Source organism: Alligator mississippiensis, chromosome 1 (genome assembly GCF_030867095.1).
Source record: "Alligator mississippiensis isolate rAllMis1 chromosome 1, rAllMis1, whole genome shotgun sequence".
Taxonomy (NCBI): Eukaryota; Metazoa; Chordata; order Crocodylia; family Alligatoridae; genus Alligator; species Alligator mississippiensis.
This window is the reverse complement of record NC_081824.1, coordinates 41,080,340-41,095,513: the sequence shown is the minus strand read 5'-3', so window position 1 is coordinate 41,095,513 and position 15,174 is coordinate 41,080,340. Positions and strand designations below refer to the sequence as shown.

The following is a 15,174-nucleotide window of genomic DNA, read 5'->3' as shown; positions in this document are numbered from 1 at the left end:
CCCGTTTCGGTGTCATTGGCTGTAAACCAGATATGCTCCGTGGTGTAGCCTACATGAATTGTCAGGAGACTGCTGGCGGGGGGTGCGATCAGACGCACCTTTTTAACCTCTGTCATAACCTTTTCCAATGCAGCTTGGTCATGCTCACTCCATGGGACTCTGCGTCGTGTTTTCTTGCGAATTTGGTGTTGCAGACGCTGGATAACTTTTAAATGTGATGGCGTCATAAAATTGCAGAACCAATTTAGCTGGCCTAGCAGGCCTTGAAAGTCCGCCTGTGTGGTCGGCCAAAGTGAGGACAACTCAGGGGTAGCATTGTGTGCCATCCCCGATCGCCGTTGTCCTGTGAATCGTGTCCCCAAAAACTTAATGTCCGAGGATGGCTCGCTCATGGACTTAGCCAGGTTTACTGTCCATCCTTGATTGCTCAAATGGTCCTTTAGATCCGCAGTGGTGGCGCAGACCGCGGCACGGTCGTGCCCCATGATGACAATATCATCGACATAGGTCCAGATGTGAACATCTGCGGTCTTTGGGCGGGGACGAACAAAGCTGTCGATCGTCCCATTCATTGCTGTGACTGCTAGGGCTGGTGCGTTGTGGTAACCTTGTGGACAAACCTTCCAGGAAAACATTTGTCTGCCTACACACATATTAAGGATCCCTTGCTGGTCAAGTATAGGGATTGAATAAAACATGCCCTTTAAGTCTAATGTGGTGGCAAACCATTCTCCGCCCCTCTGTATTTCGGTCATGCCATCAAGGATGTCTGAGACGGTTTGTGCGGCGGGCATTTGGAGTGGTTTACAGCGACGATTCGCTTGTCGGTAGCCCACCACTGGATGAGCTTCCGTCGGCTTTCCTGGTTTAGGAATTCCCCATCCGGCCGAAAGGTAGGTGGAGGATTTTACGGGCTGAATGCACTCTCGCTTGCACAAGTCAGCTAAGAGGTTTCGGATTTGGGACTGCAGGTCAGTGTGCATCGGGATTGGCTGGTACCACCAGGGTGTAGGGTTTGCTAGCGCTGGCTGGTGTTTTTCGCCTGATGTCATAGTCAATGGGAGTGCTACGTATATGGCGTTCTTTAAAGCTAACACCTTTATTGCGGGGATGCCCAAGATATTTATGCCCCCTAAGACTCCATGCAGTACCCTTTAGTTGATCCAAAACTTGACCGTGGGCGCAGATGTCATGGCGTTTAGCCCTTGTACAAAGATGACTTTGGATGTCTTAACATGGGGTGTTTCAGATCTCAACACATTTACTTGAGCTCCCGTGTCTAGCAAAAAGCGTGTAGGGATAGGGGTAGAGCCTGCAGTCGCGCTCACATCATAAGTTGCGTACGGGCGTTCGTCATTAGTGGGTCGGCCGTCGTCACCCGTATCGACGGCTGCTACTCGTTTTTTTCTTTGTCTGGCTTCTGCTCTTTAGCTTAAAGCCTAGGTTCAGCGCCAGTATTTTTTGCCCTTCATCTCCTAACCCACGAAGCTGATTCTTTGTCAGACCGCTTTTGCTTAGCAGAAAGCCAAACATAGCACACTCTTTAAGTGTGCGGTCCGGCGGTCATCCACGCAGTGAGCGATCAGTTCGGGGTTTTCTAGGCGTTGCTTTCCACACTCCTACCGCCTGTACCACCACTGGCGGGGTGGGCTTAGATTCTACTTTGCGTACTGTGGTGAGCTTTCCCAGACTACTTAGAACATTCCCTATCAGCCCCCCTACCAGTGGGTGTAATAACAAGCGGAACATGTGTGTATTCATACCTGCATAAACCTCAACGCAAGCCTCCACTGCTGACGCGGATACAGGGACCTTGCCAGGATCGTTACACCAGCGATGCGGCCAAACACTGTTTGCCTGGTGTGGAGTCAGGGTCAGTGGATACCGTCCGGCATCCCAGGTTAAGTAACTGGCTCCCGCTATTGCATACAGGAGCTGTGCGGGCGATGGATCATCAGGCGGATCCGCATGCCAAGCGTGAGCTCGGTTCAACAGCGCTGGGACCCCGGCAGCACACAAAGGGATTGGCCAAGCCTGGTTGCGCAGTACTTGAGTCGTGTCACTACACGCTCCTCCACTCCATGCGGGTTGCCACATTAGGATAGCACACTCCTCCAGGTCTACTAAATCTGACCCGTGCTCTAATATCAGTCGTCCTAGCCATATTGCCAGTGTCTCACCTGGATTCAGTCGGGTATCTCTTGTCAGCTCTTAGAGTTCCCCTCTGGTGCGCGTGCGGCAGGTAGTGAGGGTGCGGGCTCCCGCGCCATCAATGACAGTTTTCACTAAGGCTACAGGGTTTGCATGCAGAACGGGTGCACCTGCGTCAGCGGGGAGGGCGGAACATAGCTCCGGCGGGATGTTGTACGGAGCCGGTTCCTCGGGTGGGGCCGACGGGGTTTCTCTAACATCGGGGTTTCCCGCCCGGGACTCTTTGGCCACGCCCTCTTCTTTACCCGCGGCGCCATCTTTAAGTGGTGGCTCGGGCTGTGCGGCACTCTGCTGCGCAGCCGTTTATCTATTATGCTGGCTTGGTTTGCTGCAGGTCGTAGTAAGGTGGTCACCGAGCGAAACAGGATATTAATCATTTTTCCCTTATTCCACTTTTGCCCTGTCCACCCTGTGGCATCCCGTCCATTGGTCTCAAGAGTCTCACGGAGTGCCATTAGAATTTCATCTTGGGCACCTCCGGGATTGAGATTGGGGCATTTCATAGATTTCATAGACATTAGGGCTGGAAGGGACCTCGGAAGATCATCGAGTCCAGCCCCCCACCCAAAGGGCAGGAAGTCAGCTGGGGTCATAGGATCCCAGCAAGATAAGCATCCAGTTTCATCTTGAAGGTGTTCAGTGAAGGCGCTTGAACAACCTCCGGTGGCAGGCTGTTCCAGACCTTGGGGGCTCGGACAGTAAAGAAATTCTTCCTTATGTCCAGCCTGAAATGATCTTGTAGTAGTTTGTGACCATTCGACCTCGTCATCCCTTGGGGCGCTCTGGTGAACAAACGTTCCCCCAGATACTGGTGGTCACCCCTGATAAACTTGTAGGTGGCCATCAGATCACCCCTGAGCCTGCGCTTTTCCAGGCTAAAGAGCCCCATGGCTCTCAGCCTGTCATCGTAGGGTCTGCTTCCCTGACCTCTGATCATGCGCGTGGCTCTTCTCTGGACTCTCTCAAGCTTCTCCACATCCTTTTTGAATTGTGGAGCCCAAAACTGGACGCAGTACTCCAGCTGCAGCCTCACTAAGGCCGAGTACAGGGGGAGAATGACGTCCCAGGATTTGCTTGAGAAGCATCTATGGATGCAAACTAGCGTTTTGGTCGCTTTACTAGCTGCAGCATCGCATTGTAGGCTCATGTTCATCTTGTGGTCAATGATGACCCCCAAGTCTGTTTCTTCCATAGTGCTAGCCAACACAGCACTGCCGAGCCTATAAGGATGCTGCGGGTTTTTTTTCCCAAGGTGGAGAACCTTGCATTTATCGGCGTTGAACACCATCAGATTCTCGTCCGCCCACTTGCTGAGCCTGTCCAGGTCAGCCTGGATCACCCACCTGTCTTCTGGTGTGGATGCTTTGCCCCAAAGTTTGGTGTCATCTGCAAACTTGGCCAGTCCGCTTCTGACTCCAGTGTCCACATCATTAATGAAGATGTTGAACAGTATGGGTCCAAGGACAGAGCCCTGGGGGACCCCACTGGTCACAGGACACCACGATGAGTGACTTCCATCAATTACTACCCTCTGGGTCCAACCCCGGAGCCAATTTTCCAGCCAGTAGATCGTGGAGGACCCAAGGCGACAATTGGCCAGTTTCTCCAAGAGACGATCATGGGACACCAGATCGAAGGCTTTTCTGAAGTCAAGATATATGACATCAATCTCATCTCCCTGGTCCAGGTGATAGGTCACCTGGTTGTAGAAGGAAATGAGATTGGTCAAGCAATTTGAATTTATCAGGAGGGATTTTGCAGCTGCTCCCCTCTTTTAGGTACTGGATGCACCTAGCGTACTCTTTTGCGGGAGTACGGTCATCTGTGCCTGTGGGCTTGACGCGGCTAAGTAACGGCTCTGGTTTTTTATCGGGCGGGTGGTAAAGAACCGCGGGACTGGAAAGGAGGCATCCTAAGGCTGCGGGGTTGAGGCCGGTCACGACCCATTCTTTAAGCGGCTCCTCGCTCCCCTCGGTTGGGCGGATGGAAACATAGCCTCCCATCTTTCCGTCCTGCCCAGCTTGATGATACGCCACATGGGCCCATAAATCATCGGCATTCGTGGTCAGGGGCCGGTGATGGTTTCCCCATGGGCAATGCCTGACTAACTCATCAGCATCTCCTTTGTTCCCCCTTTGCCCCGGGGATCCTGTTCGTGACGCCATGTTCAGCCTGACAATGGGTGGTTGGACCCAGATTATGCGAGCAGGCCGGGGACAAAAGGATTTCGGGGCCTTATTCCTCCCTCTTCTGTCTCTCCTTCCATTGACAGAAAAACACCAAGGAGGCGGTGAGATAAGTAAATGCTTTACTCACAGTTTAGGCAGAAAAAAAACTTCTTAACAGCTGTTTCAAGATTAAACTCGCTAGCTCTTAAACACGTTTGGATGGTATACCCAGTCGCGATGGGGACGTCCGGGGGGAAGGGATTTCGTGGACGCAGGACCTCCGGTGAGGGTGATCAGGCCTCTCCGATGTTGCGCGGGTCCCCCCTTTCTTTTAGCGCGCTCGCCTTTTAAACGGGCTGCATCTGCACGCCCCCTGCCAATCAGCGCAGGCCGGGACCGCCGATCTTGCGGCTATCAGGCCGCGCCCACTACTTCCCCCACGCCATGAGCACGACTTGCTCCTACGTTTGGCGTTTGGTCATTTTTCTTTCTTTTCTTTATCACAGCCAGCTCCTAACAATGGCCCACTTTGGACAGTCCCTCCATTTCTGAAAGTTGCCAACCACTGATCTAGACACCTACTCAGCCTTCCCCTTAAAACTGATCCCATGAATAGCCAAGAGAGGGAGATAAGTGAGCCTAGGAGGCAGAAAGTGGAGGGTGTATCATTTAGCGAGTTGAATGCTATTCTGCATGGCAAAGGGCCCTTGGTTCTAGCTGGATTCCTGTTCCTAGTACAAGAGAAACTTCCCCAGAACTGTTTATCCACTTTATTCAATAAATATTAAACACATGGTTCAGTGGGTCAGCTTCAGGAGAGGGCTAGGGAAGCGTCAGGATGATGCCTAGCCTGAGGCCTACTAGTTAGAATACTTTGTGGGGAAACAGGAGATGCAGGTGCAATCCCCTGCTGCGTGAGGGAGGCCTAGAATATGAACCTCATACTCCCTGGGCAAGTACGCTAATCAGTAAGTTCTGGGAGGCTGCCTTCTCTCCATACAGTGTACTTTCAGCATGATATACATTTTGCCTTGGGGTGAAATAGAATTGCAAACTATGCCACAGCATCAAAAACTTCAGGAATAAAGCTGCATATGTCACATTTAGACATATCAAGTAAAAGGATTTTGCCCTTAATGTCCCATACTATGCCCTATAGCCTGGTGGCTGGGACAGTAACATGGAGACATGAGCTTATATACCCTGAAGCGCAGGTGGGAATTGAATTTGGTGTTTCATATCTCAGTTGCTCCAAACACTTCACTTTTCCTGGCTTTCTCTCATATGTGGCTAGATATGCTCTGAGCGCATTTAAGGCTAAGTACAGACGGTCAAAAAAGCCCAAGGCTGAATTGATTCAATCTTCACAGGTTAGTCCAAACTGCATAGATTGAACTGAACAGACATTCACTTTTGATTTGGGAAATGCAGCTACATGCCTGCAGTGGGCCAGGTCAGAAACCGGGAGGTACTAAAGCACACCTCCCTGCTTGGCAGGAGCAGACAGCTTGGGCCAAGGGTATCCCGCCTACCCTGCAAGGGGGTGGAGGGGTTGTGGAGGGGGAGCAAAGCATCCTGGGATGCTGGGGGACTGTGAGTTAACTTGAATCTGGGACAGAAGTTCAGTAAACTAATTTAACCTAAATCAGTTAAGTCTGATAGTGTGTCCATCCAGGTCTATCTTAAATTGGTTTTGGCCATGTTGAAAGTTGTTTATGTACACTGAACTTCAGTTGTGTTACAGATTTGAACTGGTTTCCAATCACTTATACTGGTTTATATGTAATTTCTTTCCCTAGCCTAAAAGATCAGACCTTGTAGGCAAGTGAGGTGAAGTGCTTACTTTGTAATTCTTATCAAAACTTAAGGTGGCAGAAAAGTAAACATATAGAAGGCAGGATAGATTTGTACCTTATACTCGGGTCTCTCGTTATGCAAGGGTTGCATTCCAAAAAAAATCTCACATAAAGCGTATCCATTATTACAGGTAATTAATAGGGATACGTACTAGCCTCATTCTCCTGCCCCCCAAACCATGACAAATTCAAACAGTAATCACACAATACAATAACTGCTGCGCAGAGAGGCTGTGAGCTCCACGCTGCAAGCAGTGGTACACGCAGGGGGTGCATCACCAGGGCAGTGCACAGTGGGCTGGAGAGGCACCTGGGGGAGAGAAGCAGGGTGGTAGGGAACGCTGGCTGCTTGCTGCTCCTGGTTCCGCTCTGCTTCCATTCCCCAGGTGCCTCTCCAACCTGGCGGGTGCACCCCAACATGCCTGGGAACAGTGGGGCTGCGCGGAAAGGCTACATTGGGTCATGCCCTCTAGGCTGAGAAGGCACCTGGGGCAGGGAAGCAAGGAACAGTGGGGCCGCACGTAGAAAGTACTCACTGTGTGCTGCAAGCAGCAGCCACGCAGCACCTTCTCCCCCCGTTGAGCCAGAGAGGCACCCAGGGAAGGGAAGCGGGGTGGCAGGGAATGGCAACTGCTTGTCCTGCGCTGCCCTGGGGATGCGCCTCGTGTACCTGCCGCTCTTTGAGGGGTGCAGCCCCACACCACAAGAGGCATGTGGCCAAGGCAGCGGGGTGCAGGGCACTGGAACAGAGCCGAGACAGGCTCAGAATTGGGTCCAGGGCCCACTGTGCCCATGTGTCCGCCCCTTCACCTTGGAAGTGTGAGCGGCAGCGGGGAGCCAGCCCTCCCTCTCCCTTTCCCCTGACAAGCCACCAGAGACTTCGTTCTGCTCCCTGTTGGGGCCCTGCAGCTACACACTGTGGTCCCAGGTCCCAAGCACCCCTGGCTGGACAGCAGTCCCAGCCCTGCTCAGCTTCCTCCCCACAGGGGCCTCAGTCCCCCTCTCCCCCCACACCACTTACCTGCCAGAGCTGCTCTCAAGGCTATTTGGGGCCATGTGCATGTACTGTACGTGCACGTGGCACCCCCTGCCTCACTGCCTTCCTTCCGCTTTCTCCCAGCTCTCTGCAGGCTGGAACTCTGCCATCTTGCAGGGAGCTCGTTGCCAGCCGACTTTGCATAAGATCAGATTTTTCTCGCACAAAGTGAATTTCTGGTATAAATAAAGTCATCACATATAAGCAAATTCGCACAACATGAATTCACATAAAGAGAGACCCGACAGTATTTACTTTGGTTAGTTGAGAGAGAGAGAGAGGAGGAAAGAGAGGGCACACAAGCTTTCATGGCCTCACTTCATCAGATGCTGTGTAGCAATGTTGGTATGTCTAGGATTAGGTGGGGATTTGAGAATATAACTTCCCTTGATGTGAATAGCTGCTGTGGGTATTCATTAATTTTGAAAAACAGATTTTGGACAGAGGGAAGGAGGAGAACCAGAGTGTGGTGACACTTCAGCAGCAAAACTAGGAATAGAAGCTAGACTTCCTGACTTAAACTTTTAGACCTTTCACTGTTTACATAAATCTGCAAATAAATCTGATTTTTCAACGTTTGAATTTTGTCAGGGGGCGGGGGTACCTTTTTCAGTCTATTGTATTTTTCTATTTGCTGATATTTGAAACCCACTCTAATTTCATATCCTCTGGAAGTTTAATGTGTTGCTTTTACTTCTAGATTTTTAATGAAGACAATAAATATCTTGGCACCCTGCCACAGCCTTATACAAGTAATACTCCCAACATCAATTGATGCATTTTCTATTTATCACTGTTTCACATGTATAGTTTGAATAATTGTCATAGTGTATGCTTGTTCTGAATTTACTGTCCCAGTAAACTTCTATTCTTTATCCAATGCTTTTCCTAATTCTAGACTTGAATACGTTTAAAATTATTTTTCATCAAGCCAAAAAAAAAAAAAAGCTCATTTGTGTGACTTGTATCCTTGGTAATTTCAGATGATTTTAAATTCCCCAAGAGGCTTTCATTTTGAGATTTGGCAAATAACGGGGCAAAAAAAATTATGTCCAGGGTGTATACGGTTGGAGGAGGAACTTCTCTGTCCATAATTAAATCTTTTTGAGGGCTCTAGCAAGCATCTTTCCCCCCCTTATTTTTTGTGAATGCAGTACTCATTGAAGGTACCAAATTGGCAGCAATGCAAGTCATTGTATATCACAAAGCAGTGACTATGAAGGCATCCTAATAACGTTTGAATCCTTAGCTGGAGAGGGTTCTCCTAGAGATCATGGAAAGTCATCTTTTTGATTTTGCTGCTGTCTTTTAGTGCCTTTCTTTAGCACTGAATTTGAATAGGGTTAGTTTTTGGGGTTTTGAGCGGGGAGGGGTTTGGTTTAGCTCCCCTTCCCACCCCGAGGGTAAGATAAAGGGTGTTTTTGATGTTTCGGCCATCATGTTAAGTATTTATATCATGTAAGGGTTTGTTCCTGTGGCTTTTAAGAAAGATGGACATACACTTGTCTAGGACTGTATAAGCAATGTAGGTAGCTGTGTTAGTCTAAAGTCAAGCAGAAAGCAGGGTAGCTTTGCACTTTTAAACTAACCAGTGTAAATAAATTGATAGAGCACAATCTTTCATATGTGAGAACTTAGTCTCACATATACATACTATGGTTAGTCAATAAAGTAAAAAGCTACTCTGCCTTCTACTTGACTTTAGACTAACATGGCTAACTATGTCTCTCTGTTTATGAATGGCATCAGGCTCAACCAAAGGAAATGGATTCTAGTCAGTCTACACACTGCATCTAGTGAAGTGAGCTTTGGCTCATAAAAGCTTGTACTATGTGTTATACACACACTGGCCAGGGACAGACATTACACATAAACCAATTTAAGTAATCAGAAATTGGTTTAAACCTGTAACAGAATAGATGTTCAGTGCACATAAACCAGCTTGAAAATGGCTGAAACCGATTTGGGCCAACCCAATTCATACAATGTCTGTCCCAGACCCCTTCCTGGTTTATCTTAAACCAGAGTCCCCCAGCCTCCCAGATGTTTGCGGGGCTGTCTGCTGGAGCACAGCAGGGTTGGCCCCACCCCTCTCCTTCTGAGCCAGAGCACTATCACTGCTCCAGCTGGCTGAGGGACTACAGCAGCTGCTAGGTTTCCCCCTGTTCCATCCCTGCCCCCGCTGGCTGCTCAAGCAGGGATCCTCCCTCCGACCCCTCTCCTGTGGCAGGGACCACAGTACAGGGACTTGGCATCTAGCCATGCTCCCTCCATGCTAGCTAATGTTGAGAGATGTCTGTGTGGATCTCCAATTTCACTGGAACAAAGGGCAGACAGCTAGTGGCTTGCAAATGCAAATATACCCTGCAGATAAAAGGGATTGAAACAATGAGAGAGATGTTTTCTTTTGTAGGGCTTGGTGGGCAATAAACTTTGTTCTGACAAGCAACCTGCTGGGCTGCAATCTGTCAGTCTTCAAGAGGGGACAGAGAAGGGTGTTAGAAATTACCTGGTTTGCAGACAGTCTGAAGAAGCAGGGAGATGGAGATTGAAAAGCTCAGTATCAACAGACGCAGGGTCTGGCAACAGCCCCGCCCTTGCAGCAGCCAGGGGGGAAAAGCCTGGGACTTCAGGCAGCATGGGGGTTTACACCCCTCCCTAATTGGAGCATCCTGCCAGGGCTTGGCCATAGCACCCGCCCCCTGTCAGCTCAGCACTGTAGAAGGGTAGAGAGGGCTGCTTTAGAATCCCCTACCTTCTAGCCTGAGCCCCTGCAGGCATGTGCCTGCATTTTTGGAATGAAAAGGGAATGTCTGTCCACCTCCAAATCGGTTCAGACTTTGCAGGTTTGACTAACCTGCAGGCTCAGGCTTTTATAATATCTGTCCCTAGCAATTTTGATTAGTTTAAGGCAGTAGTTCCCAAACTGTGGGTTGTGACTCCAAATGGGGTCGCAACATCAGAGGATAGGGTTGTGGGGGTGGGGGGCTATGGGTTGAGAGTGAGGGGCCATGCTGAGGAAATAGGGCCATAAATGAGGTTATGCTGAGGAAAAGTTTGGGAAGCACTGGTCTAAGGTATAAATCTACCCTGCTTTCTAGGATGATTTAGATGGAGATGATACTACCTTGAGCATGGCATTAGACTAGACCTCCTGAGCACCCTTCCAGCACTCCCTAATGTAGTCATGCTGGGGAGTGAGGGGGGTAGTAAGGTCTAGTCTACAATCGTGTGCAATTACTTTAGAACTGTTTTGACTAGAAGTGAAGAGAGGGAAAGAAGTATACCCAACATGGTCATTATGACTGAAATGAACCATGGATTTTTGGTTCCAGTACAGTTTTTCTTTTAGCTAATGTATATAAATTAGGAATATATTATAAAGTATCTTAAGTTAACAAAAGTATGTTTCCTTCTGTTTCTTACTAGACATGCCACATTTATCATCATTCTTATGCCTCTAGGAAATGTCATTATGCTTCACAGTAAAATAATTGAGGCTTTTAAAAGACTCAGCAAACAATATTTAAATTTGAATACTTAGGGGTCCTCTCCTAAATGAAACTTGTGTGTGTGCATACTATTCTGTGATGCCTTTTTCAACTGTGTACTGCCATTCGCCAATAAAGGCCAAACTATGCACTTTATTTAAGAAGTGCAGCTAATATCAAAAGAGCTAATCCTGTGAGTGAGGTTAGTAGAATTTGATTCTAATGATATCTGGTTTCATTCTTATGCAAAATAAGAGAGGTTTCTCACTGAAAGCAATGGGATCATAGATAAGCAATGGTAGAAATATATGGCACTACATTAGGAATTTTCAATTTTCCCTATTTTGGAGATAAGCCAAGTTTATTAAAGTGTTTAGGGGAAAAAAAGAGACGTTACCTCTTTTTTTCACTTGTGAACTGCACTCTAATTTTATTTATTGGATCCATTACACAAAATGGGATTAATAGACTCATCAGACTTGTTTGTATTATGTTCATGACTTGTTTGTTTTGACTTGCTTCTGTCTGTAGACTATAGTACTTTAGAGCCTTGTAAATTCAAATAACATTGGGCGGTATTATCATTATATAAAACAGATAGCAAGGATTTCTCTAAAACTACAAAGTGACCTAGTTAAGCCTTATTTACTGTAGTAATTCTGTGTTGTTAATAGAGTAGTCTTCTGCTGGTCTTTCATTTGGTTTGTGTATGAAGCAAGAAACAAACCCCCCTGGAAGGTATGTGGGTTTGGAAGTGAGCTTTGGGTCAATACCTGTTACTTGCTATGGGCAACCAGGTCATGTTTAGGAAAAGAATTATGTATCACCCTCTGTCTTTACTGAGTTAGGATTTCTGCCCCGTTAATCCTATTGAAATACTGTACTGTTCCAGAACTTCTCTCCACTCTTCTGATTAGTTAGAAACTGTCTAATTTCCAACCTGAATGTATTCAAGACCAGTTCATACTCATTTGTCCATGTGCCAGCTTTGTCCTTGAGTTTAAATAGCATCTCTTCTCCCTGGTGTATACTCTTCTCTCAGCATTCATTTTCTTAGACTAAGCAAGCCAAGTTCTTTAAACGTCTTTCTTTCATGATAGGCTCTCCATTTCCCTGATGATCCTAATAGCCCTTCTTTGCACCTGTTCTTGTATGAACTCATCTTTCTTGCGAATAGGTGAATTGTGCAGAATATTTAGATGAGGTCTTATGGTACTGTCTTCTTGTCTTCTTCCCAAAAAGAAAGGCATATAACATTGAATCTCATTAGTCTTTTGTGTGGCTGTATCACATGGGTTCAGTCGGCCTCAAACTGATCTTTCTTCTTCTGTGTTGTCTCCAGTTGAGGGACTGGAGTAAAAGAGTAAACTACATTTTTACATTGTAGTACATTTAGCTGCTCCATGGTAATTGTCCTTATGTAGACTCTTACCATGTGTCAAAACTGTATTAAAGAAGAGATGTCACATGGTCATTTAATTCACATTCTTGCTCGTGACAGGATCATCCCAGGCAAATATTTGTCAAACCTGCACTTAAACATCCAATAAAGTGGATTCCACAACTCCTGTAGGTCAGGGGTCAAATTCATCCAACCTTGTAGGCTGGATGAATAGTGTGGAGCTAGACTGGGGCCACAGACCAGCCCTATGCACTAAAACAGGCATATGGGGCCAATCCATGAGCACCATATGCCACGTGTCAGATACAGCCCCTCATAGTGCATGCAGATGCTGGATCTGGCCCATTTTGATGTGTGCTACATGTGGCATGTGGTTCCAGTTTGAGACCTGCAGGCAGCACTGCAGTCCAGATGATAGGGCTTCTCAGGTCAGATGATAGGGCTTTGTGGGTTGGGTGTATCCCACAGGCAACTTGACACCCCTGTTCTAGGTCAGTGGGGGCTAACCTTCTTGGCAGGTATACTGCAAATTAGCCCTGCACCTTCCCTGAGTGCCACTCTGTTCTCCTTCCCCTGCCTAACCTGCTGTTCTGCTTTCTGCTTCCTTCCCTGTGCTCCCTGTCCCACCTGCTGCTCTTCCTTTTTCTTCCTCCCCTATCTACCACTGTGCTGCTTGTCTCCTCCCGAGTCTGGTGTATGCCAGTGCCACAGGTTGGCCGTGTTCTAAGTAATGTGTTCCAATGCTTAACCACTCTCATAGGTAAAAAGCTTCCCTAATATCCAAACTAAATCTCCCGTGTTACAATTTGAGCCCATTAATTATTGTCCTGGGTAGACACAGAACAATTTATTGTCATCCCTCTTTATAACCACCATTTTTGTATTTGAAGATTTATTAGATAGTCTTCTCTTTTCTAGATTAAATAATCCTAATTCTTGCAACCTTTACTCCTGGCATTTTCTAGTTTACTTATAATTTTTCTTGCTCTCTTCTGGACTCTTTCTGATATCTAATTCTAATCTAATTTCTTGAAGTATGGTGCCCAAAATTGGACTCAGTACTCTAGGTATCACCTCACCAATTCTGAATAGAGCTGAAAAATCACTTCCCCAGACTTGTATTTATGGCTTCTGTTAATATATTCCAGTCTCTCTTTGGACCATATTATACTCTTGCTTACTCATTCAAATTGCAATCCAGTGTAATTTCTAGGTCCTTTTGTATGATATTGCAGCCTAACCAGTTAGTTATTTTTTGTGTACTTGATATTTCTTCTACAGCGTAGTACTTTGCACTTGTTCCCCTTATTTATTTTGTACCATTTTCTCATTTTATAAAGGTCATTTTGAATTCTAATCATGTTGTTTGGTGTCTGTTACCCCACCCACCTTGGTGCCATCCTCAAGTTAATTAAATGTATAATCCATTATGTCCTTCCAAATCATTAATGAATGTACTGAACAGTACTAAACCTAGGATAGACTTAGTTTGGCAACTCTACTTGATACCTGTTCCCTTCTGTCCGAGTAGGTTACTCTGACAGAGGATCTGTTGTCTCCATTGAGTCTATCTTAGCTAATTTCCCATGTGGCACCTTAACAAATGCTTCTCTGATACCCAGAGTCAGATACATGCCCTCCCCCTGTCTCTCTTCCTTCCCCCCCACTTCTCTTGTCTGAACAGCTTTATACCTTCAAAGGTATCAGGCCAGTTTGCAGTGATTTGCCAGGGCACATTTTATCTCACTTTTAATTTACCTCCTTGTCTTTTAATTCTCTTGTTCTAAATCCCCATGTACTATTTGGTATTGTCTTGGGCTATATGTTCATCATCATCATCCTTACTGCAAACTGAGGCAAAGAATTTGTTTTAGTGCCTGAGCTATGCTTTATTCTTCTACTTTATGACCTTCAAGGCATGGCTTTTCTTGCTGATCAATTCCTTTCCCATTCTTTGTCAGCACTCTGCTTACAGTTAATATCATTAGTACTTGTAAACACTTGCAGAAGTTGGTGAACTTGAGAGTGGTGAGAAACACTGTATTTGTTGGCAGAACCTTGTCTTTTGCTTTCCTGCCATGAAGAAATTCTGGATATATTTATGTAGTATGCAGTGATCTGTACTTCCTTCTACCTAGATGAATTATCCATCAGCGTCTTTTTATTGTATTTGGCTTGGATCCTTTTTGAGGTTTATGTGTTTCTAAATTTCTCTTTAAAAGTACCCAGCATGAAGTAGCAATTCTAAGGCTTAATTCCATCTCTTGATGTGTGCATGTTTAACTTTTTGTTGTGCCACATTTGATGATGATGTTATGTGGAGTTCAGATTATGGATTGTATAGGATTGTTTGGATAGGGATGATCTTGCCTCAGTGCAGGCATGGAGTTGGACTAGATAACCTCTGAAGGTCCCTTCTAGCCCTACTTCTTTATGATTTTATGAAAACCCCTGCTGAAAAACTGGGGTTAAGGTTAAGCCGGGGTTATTGAAGGTTAAAGAATTTTAAATACTTGGCTTTTTCTAGACATTAATATATCATAGAATGGAGGAAATCCCTACACCTGAACAAGGCACCCCAACCTGTCACACATACCCAAATGTTTCCATGTTCACCATTTTCAGAATTTTGCTTTCAGAGTAACTCATTGACTTAAGGGCCTGCTCTTTCACCATATGCAGGCCTGCTTCTTCAAGAAAATAGTTGTCACGAGTGATTCAGTGTAAAGGCTTTTAAAAAAGTTTTATAAATGGGTCTCTTTAGCACTTTTATCTGTGGTATTAAAGGAGCAAGTATTTTCACAAATTTCAAAGTGATTTCCAGGTATACCTGTCAAGCTTGGAGGTTGTAGTATTAGGAAACTGTTTTATTATGGAAACTTCCTTATGTTTAGTTACACTTGACTGACCTTTCTGTAGCAAAGTTATTTTTATAAGAATCCACAGCAGGCTACCATACACAGTATGCATGTCCTTTCTTGTCAAATCTAAAGATTAGATTTTTTCCCCC

General features: G+C 46.3%; 1 protein-coding gene across 3 annotated transcripts in view; it reads left to right on the top strand.

Annotated features, from left to right (window-relative positions):
- The window catches only part of ERICH1 (glutamate rich 1), a 135,764-nt gene that overhangs the window by 25,021 nt on the left and 95,569 nt on the right, over positions 1–15,174 (top strand). The window lies entirely within an intron of this gene.